The sequence below is a fragment of the Rhinoderma darwinii genome, chromosome 2, assembly GCF_050947455.1.
Source record: "Rhinoderma darwinii isolate aRhiDar2 chromosome 2, aRhiDar2.hap1, whole genome shotgun sequence".
NCBI classification, from domain to species: domain Eukaryota; kingdom Metazoa; phylum Chordata; class Amphibia; order Anura; family Rhinodermatidae; genus Rhinoderma; species Rhinoderma darwinii.
Genome location: NC_134688.1, coordinates 107,235,431 through 107,243,591, shown reverse-complemented (window position 1 = coordinate 107,243,591; position 8,161 = coordinate 107,235,431). Strand labels below are relative to the sequence as shown.

At 44.0% G+C, this 8,161-nt stretch overlaps 1 long non-coding RNA gene across 1 annotated transcript in view; it reads left to right on the top strand.

The window, feature by feature from the left end:
- Positions 1-4,343: 4,343 nt before the first annotated feature.
- The window catches only part of LOC142740753 (uncharacterized), a 35,939-nt gene continuing 32,121 nt past the window's right edge, over positions 4,344-8,161 (top strand). The window contains exon 1 of the long non-coding RNA XR_012880872.1: positions 4,344-4,428. This is a non-coding gene — a long non-coding RNA (uncharacterized LOC142740753). The remainder of the gene's footprint in view (positions 4,429-8,161) is intronic.

Genomic DNA, 8,161 nt, shown 5'->3' with positions numbered 1-8,161 from the left:
CCTTTTGATATAGAGCTCCCAATTCCCTCATTCACACATTTACACATAAACTCTGGGAATTTATCAGTCATGTTTCACTTTTTTTTTGGCACTTGCCCTTTTTGAAAATTGATTGTGGTTTACCGGGAGTGGGTGTGATCTCCAACTTTTTCGATAGATTTATTAATACTGGGCGACAGGTTGTGCCCCTCTCCTCTACTGGAAATCGCTGATCGGTTACAATTGGCGCTTGTCACACAGTGAAAGCCTATTTCTGTGTGATAGGCAATGTTCCCTCACCAATGAACAAAAAGAGATGTGCTCATCTACCCTGACGTATAAAGTATTATCAGCAGCTGGAGCACAGCATCCAATTGGTTGTTCAAAACTAATCTCCAGCCCTGCACTTCAAGGGCTGAGGTGTAATTCAAAATTTGAAACCGGGGTCCTCACCAACTAGGTGCCATTTATAATACGGATGTCTTCTCATGTGGCAGAGGGTGTCTTTGGGCTCAGCTACCAGGGCTCGGTTGTAACTGCTACCTTTGCTGCACCTATAGCTGTATTATACCCCTGGGCAAGTGAGACTGCAGGACTATATGATATAGAGGCAAGGGTCTGGAAAGTTTCCCCTGTGGGAAAATATGAATATATTTTACAAAAGCTTTGAATTAGCTCACCAAATGTGAAGCTTACGCATTGCTGCATAAAACTCACCTCTATATATGATAATTCTTTAGGAGATCCCATGCAGCACACGTTCAGCTCTCATGGACAGCAGAGAGGAGTGTGCTCTCTAACTAACAGCATTGCAGAAGCAGGACTGGGAGCGGTATAGCTAGAAATTAGACACTGAAAATGGGACAAACCTGACAGAACTGCATTGTTTGTAAAAATATGATGCTTTTCAAAAGTTACTTTTGGCTGTGCATGTAAACGTAAAGGTGGAAACATTAATTGGATTCAACTATTTTATTGCTTTCTAAAATTAGTGTTCATAGTGTTTGGAAGAAAAAATAAATTTACCTCTACGCATCTACTTTATAGAGAAGGGAAGTGTAAGGCTGGGTTCACACGACCTATTTTCAGACGTAAACGAGGCGTATTATGCCTCGTTTTACGTCTGAAAATAGGGCTACAATACGTCGGCAAACATCTGCCCATTCATTTGAATGGGTTTGCCGACGTACTGTGCAGACGACCTGTTATTTACGCGTCGTCGTTTGACAGCTGTCAAACGACGACGCGTAAAAATACAGCCTCGGCAAAAGAAGTGCAGGACACTTCTTTGGACGTTTTTGGAGCTGTATTCTCATAGACTCCAATGAAAACAGCTCCAAAAACGGACGTAAAAAAACGCCGCGATAACGGCGCGAAAAACGCTGCGAAAAATGCGTTGGTCAAAAAACGTCTGAAAAGCAGGGTCTGTTTTCCCTTGAAAACAGCTCTGGATTTTCAGACGTTTTTGGTCACTACGTGTGCACATACCCTAACATGTGCACACATGACATGCTTGTTGGAGCATACCGAGCTTGTTATTGCAGATGCATTATATAATGTGGTTGTGCGTTCACATATATCAGTTGCATCAGCATCGGTTGTTTTGTCTCTCAAGTGATTACAACTGATGCAAAAACTGATGTAAAAATGTATCAGTTGCCATCAGGCTTTTTCCACGATTTTTACTACAAAAAAATGGCGGATCATCATAGGCCGCCCGGGGCATGAGGCTGCCGGGGGGCCCATGGCCGCCCAAAGTACAATGTAGTTTTGTTGCGTTTTTGCAGCGATTTTGCCGCGAAACAGCATTGTATATGTCCTGCAAAAGGACCTTTAGACATAAGGTCACATGACCTCATCTCTGAAGTTCTTACTACTGTTTAGAGACCTGCTGGTCACATGACCGCAGGTCCATGAGCAGCAGCAAAACTCCACAAAGGAGATTGAGGTGAGCTGCTATGTAAGTATAAGGGGATGGATTTGTTTAAGGGGTCTGTATTTAGGCGGTCTGGTGTGGGGACTTTATTTAGGTCTGTATTTAGGAATTTTGGTGTCTGTATTAGTTTAAGGGGTCTGGGTTCTGTATTTAGGGGGTCTGAGGTCTGTATCAGTTTAAAGGGTTTAGGGTCTGTATATTTAAGGGTCTGTGTTAGTTTAAGGGGTCTGGGGTCTGTATTTAGGGGGTCTGTATTAGTTTGACGTCTGGGGTCTGTATTAGTTTATTGGGTCTATTTAGGGGGCCTGTTCTAACATCTGTATTAGTTTAGAGGTCTTTATTTAGGGGTCTGTATTTAGGGGTCTGGTCTGGGGTCTGTATCAGATCAGGGGATCTGGTCTGTGGTCTGTATTACTTAAGGCAGTTAGGTCTGGGGTCATTATTAGTGTAGGGGGTCAGATCTGGGGTCTGTATTTAGGGGGTCTGTATTAGTTTGAGGTCTGGGGTCTGTATTTAGGGGTCTGGGGTCTCTATTAGTTTATGGGGCCTGTATTTAGGGGGCCTGGTCTAGGGTCTGTATTAGTTTAGGGGACTTTATTTAGGGGTCTGTATTAGTTTAGGGGGTCTGGTCTGGGGTCTGTATTAAGGGAGTCAGGTTTGGGGTCATTATTAGTGTAGGGGGTCGGTTCTGGAGTCTGTATTTAGGGGTCCTGTATGTGGTCTGTATTTATTTAGGGTGCTTGTTCTGCGATCTGTATTTGTTTAGGGGGGTCTGGTCTGGGGACTGTATTAAGGGAGTCAGGTCTGGTGTCTGTATTTAGGGGTCTGGTCTGAGGTCCGTTTTTATTTAGGGTGCTTGTTCTGGGGTCTGTATTTGTTTAGGGGGGTCTGGTCTGGGGACAGCAATAGTTTAGATGGTCTGGGTCTGTATGTATTCTATGATCTATGATCTGTCAGCGATGGTTGGAGACTGTCAGTATGTAGGGACACAGCCCTTTGACAAGGGGAATCATAACACCCATTTGTCAATGCTCGCACAAACAGGTGGTGTTCACTATAGACACAGCAGAGCGGCGGTGGGGAAGGGGGGCCCAAGTTTGTGGAACAGCCCAGGGCCTATGGTCTACTTAATCCGTGTCACATTGGGTACGTGGACCCACTGGACAGTACCACCTTGACGGTATTGCAGCTGGCCAACAGGACACAGGTCACAGTCTATAGTTCGTATCGTGTACCTGTGGTAGCTCAGACAGTAGCAAGACAGGCTCGGCTGGGACTAGGCAGCAGGCAGGCGCAAGGCGTGGTGTAACAGGAAAGGCATGGTATACAGCACAGCACGACTTCAGCTCAACACGGTACTTGACCGGGATAGCACGGGATACAAGTTACAGGTAGCAGGAACAGGAAACACTGGGAACTGGAAAACACTTAGGAGACCATTTGCTTAGATAGACTAGGGTAACGACAACAGGGCTCAGGCAAGGCAGGAAGGGGCTGGACCCCACTTATAGTCCAGGGCTCATGGGCTAATTCTGTACTTAATTTCAGGTGTGCGCGCTGGCCCTTTAAGCCCTATGGGATCCGGCTGGGAGAAGTGGAAGTGAGCGCTGGCGTCTCCTGAGGAGAAGATGGGGACTAGCACTCACAGTTCCCTGGCTGCGGGCATCAGGAGGTGAGTGAGCCTGACGGCCCGCGGCCATGGGCATGACAATCCGCCACTGTACAAAACCATCAGTTGTCATCAGTTGTCGTTAGTTGTCATCAGTTTTTAACATCCGTTTTTAACATCAGTTTTTAACACAGTGGTCCAGCAAGAAGGTAGTCTTTGGTCTAAAGATGTGCCAATTTTATCAGAGTGGTGCATAGCTTGTGATAGATTGGATACATGATAGATTAGATATTTGTTGTGTACTATGTCAGGGCTCTCCTTCTCTGCTCCGGCCTTGGCGCTACACTGAAGTCTGACACACACATTGTAATGTCACGTGTGTCATATTCAGTGCAGCGCCAAGGCCGGCGCCAAGAGAGAGCCCAGAAGGCAGCTGCTGTCCATTTACCTCAGATCAGATCTTTGAAGTAGACATGCGAGCCTGCAAAAAACGCCAAACACTATCCCTAACTTCAGGAAGTAGCTCAGTGGCGTAGCTATAGGCAGGTCCGCCATCAGGGAGGTACTGGGGGTACTGCAGTGAGGGGCTCGGGCATAAATTTAAAAAAAAGGGGCCCGCACTCTGCCGCTGGAATTAATATACTCACGGCAGTGTGGCTCTTACGATTTCATTTTGGTGATAGGAACAGGTCCCATCACGAAGCCGGGGCCCGTTCATTATATCAGAATAAAACCGTAAGGGCCCGCTGGAGAGTGAGGTGTGCCCGCCCCTCCTCCTCCACAACAGCGTGACAGCGTGTGGGGAGGAGACAAGGGGTGGAGACATCACAGCAGCGGGAGTTATGAGCTCAGCCTCGGAGGATACGTCCAGCAGCAGCAGTCGTCATCTTCTTCTTCAGACACAGTGAGTACTAAGTTATGTCTGTGTCCGGCTGCTGCTGCCCGGAGCCTCCTGAAAAAATCTCCTCCTGCCCCCATAGAAAGTAAATATCTTATCCACCTCTGTATTATGTTAACACTGCAGCATAGGACGGCTCTTATCTCCCGTCCTGTGTAACATGTGACAATAAACCTGTCTTCTCCCTCTGTTTACCCAGGACAGGAGAAAAGAGCCGTTGTAGAGCTGATAGTGATACAATCCTATGCTGCAGTGTAAACTAATACAGACGTGGGGAAGATTTTTGCTTTCTATGGGGAGGGGGTAGAGTTAGATTATAATGGGGGCAGGGAGATGATAATGGGGGCAGGGAGATGATAATGGGGGCAGGGAGATGATAATGGGGGCAGGGAGATGATAATGGGGCAGGGAGATGATAATGGGGGAGATGATAATGGGGGCAGGGAGATGATAATGGGGCAGGGAGATGATAATGGGGGAGATGATAATGGAGAAGGGAGAAGGCATTGGGTAGGGAGGGAAATTATGCTAGAGTGGGAAGGAGATAATAATGGAGGGAGGATGGCACTTGAGTAGGGATGCACGATGCATCAAAACTTCGATACTGTTTAGATACCGTGCACCCCCAAACAGTTCGATACCGTTATTTCATGTGTTTCGATACTAAGCTGTGCGGCCGCACAGCTCAATATTGTAATACATGAATGTATGAGAGCGGAGCTGCGGCTGTGTAATACAGTTACGGCCCCGCTCCGGTGTCCTGACATGTGCGCGCCGCCAGGATTATGTGATGCGGCCAGCGCTGCACTAATGAGCGGCGGCACTGAAAACAGAAGATGGCGGGCGCACTACAAAACACCCCCACATGTTCTGTCTTCAGTGCCTGAACTGCTGCTGATTAGTGCAGCGCCGCCCGCATCACCTCGTGCTGACCGCGTGCGCTTGTTGTCAGGAGCGGGGCAATGGTTGTATTACACAGCCGCAGTCCCACGCTATAAAGGCAGAGATCAGAGAAACCTCTCATCTCCGCCGCTATTCCCGTGAATGCTGCGATCACAGCGGACTGCAGCATTCAGGGTAAAATGAGAAGGGGGGATGCCCCTTGGATCACGTCACAGGAATCCCTGTGACTCGATTGAGGGACATACCATATATGGGCAGACAGCCCAGGGTCTATTGAAGGACCCCAGGGCTGTCCTACCATATTTCCTGTTAGGGTATACTCAGGTCTGTCCTAACAACTGCCTGTGTACTATCCGTATATAAATATATACCAGTACATTAAAGTTTACAAATAAAGTAAAAACATAAAGTAATGTTAAATTTAAAAAAAATACACATACACCTTTTTTACAATAAACATTAAAATAAGTCTCAATACATAAAATATACACATATTCGGTATTGGCGCGGCCGTAATAACCTGCACAACAATTTTTTTGCGTCATTTATGACGTGTACGCTGTAAAAAATAGAATAAAAACTTCTTTCACTTATTAATGCGGGTCTCGAGGTGTGATGATGAATTTAACCTCCATGTGCCTCACATTAATAGTAATTAACCCCAAAATGTACCTCACACATTAACCCATTATAATTGAGGAACATGATGGGGTTAATTACTATTAATGTGAGGCATGTGGAGGTTAAATTCATCATCACACCTCGCGCCTCACATCAGAAATGGAAGAACTGTTTTTTTTTTTTTATTATTGTTGGTAAAGTATCGCTTTGTTATCGAAATCGTAATACTACACAAAGTATCGGTACCGAAGTCCAAATTCTGGTATCGTGACATCCCTCCACTGGAGGATGAAGAAAGGAAGGAAAAAAATGGATCATCTGGAGGCGCTGCTGCGTGGTAAAATTACGGAATGACAAGGTGGTAGAGTCCAGATATGATAATATATTTTATTTAGAACAAGAGGTGGCTACGCGTTTCGACGCTGAACAAGCGTCTTCCTCAGGCCCTTTTTTTTTTTTTTTTATAATTCAAACAATCGGATTTTAGTCTATCAATTGATGTGAGCAAAAAATAATAATATCAATAGCTTTTGTTATTTATCATTGCCTAAAATTGGGATACATTAGTCCAATGTGGACTCAGAGATGTCGTTAAGACCCCCTGGATGTAGTGTTTGCAATCTGAATATCCAGTAGTTTTCCCTCTGTTTGAGTTTGCTGAACCTATTGGGAACATCTGGATGGATGTCTTCAATAGGTGTAATATTGATTTTATTGAATTGGCAGTTGTGTGCCTGTGAAAACTGACGGGAAATACTATGTTTTAGAAAGCCTGTATTAACGTTAAATCGGTGTTTATTTAATCTGGAGCGCAGGCATTGTGTGGTTCTCCCTATGTATTGTAATTGGCAAGTGCACTCCATTAAATAAATCACATAAGAGCTACTGCAGTTGAGGAATGACTTAATGGGAAATGATTCTTTAGTAACGGTTGGATGTATAGGTATACTTCTTGCAGGTGATGCTGTTACAACAAAGACACCGTGAGTAACCACACTTGAAGGAGCCATTTAATTTAGACAGAAAATTCGTTTGGGGCATTTTCGATTTCCGAACCCTACTAGGGGCTAAAATATTTTTCAAAGTCAAAGAGCGTCTAAACGTAATACTCGGTTGGGCCGGTATTATATCCTTCAGATATGGGTCATTTTTTATAATATGCCAATGTTTGTGCAGAATGGCCCTAACCGCTTTATTCCCTTTGTTAAACGTGGTGATGAAATTCGTGTTGTGTTCCTTAGATTCTGGTTTCTTATGTGTTGAATTTATACAGGAATCTTGGGATAACTCTATGGCTTTGCGGCGTGCACCTTTAATAAGATTCAAAGGAAAATTCTTCTCTTTGAACCTTTTTTCCAAGATGTTACATTCTTTTTTGAAATTTTCATCAGTACTACAATTTTTTCTGACCCTTCTAAACTGCCCGAAGGGTAAATTTTTCAGCCAGGGGCGATAATGCGCGCTCTTAAAATCAATATAGCTGTTGACATCTACAGACTTAAAGTGGGTTTTAGTAATAAATTTATTAATATTAGTGTCGTAACTGATTGTCAAATCCAAAAAGTCTATAGAGATAGTGGAGAAATTATATGTGAAGGATAGATCGTAAATTATTGTTATTTAAAATTTCAATAAAACTGGAAGCTTCATTCCCCTTCCACACAAAAAACAGGTCATCAATATAACGTTTATATAGTAAAATATTGTTTTTAAAAGGATGTTCTCCATAGATATGTCCCTCCTCAAAGGCTCCCATATAAAGGTTCGCATAGGCAGGTGCGAAACGGGTGCCCATTGCACAGCCTTTAATTTGGTTGTAAAAGCTGTGATTAAAACTGAATGTATTGTGTTGGAGGATAAATTCAATACAATTAATTAAAAATAAAACCTGCCTATAGGGAATTAAAATATTTGATGATAGAAATGAATTTGCTACTTGTAAGCCTCTGTCATGTGGGATGTTGCTGTAGAGTGCAGTCACATCGGCTGTCAGAAAGTGTATTTGAGATATGGATGGATCAACTTTTAAATCAAATAAATCTTTAATTAGTTGGGTAGAATCTTTTAAATATGATGGCAAAGTGAGTACGAAGGGTTGGAGGTGCAGGTCCACAAAATGGGAAAGGTTGCTAGTGAGTGAACCTATTCCCGAAATAATGGGACGTCCAGGGGGATCTGTAAGTGTTTTGTGAATTTTGGGGAGGTGATAGATGAA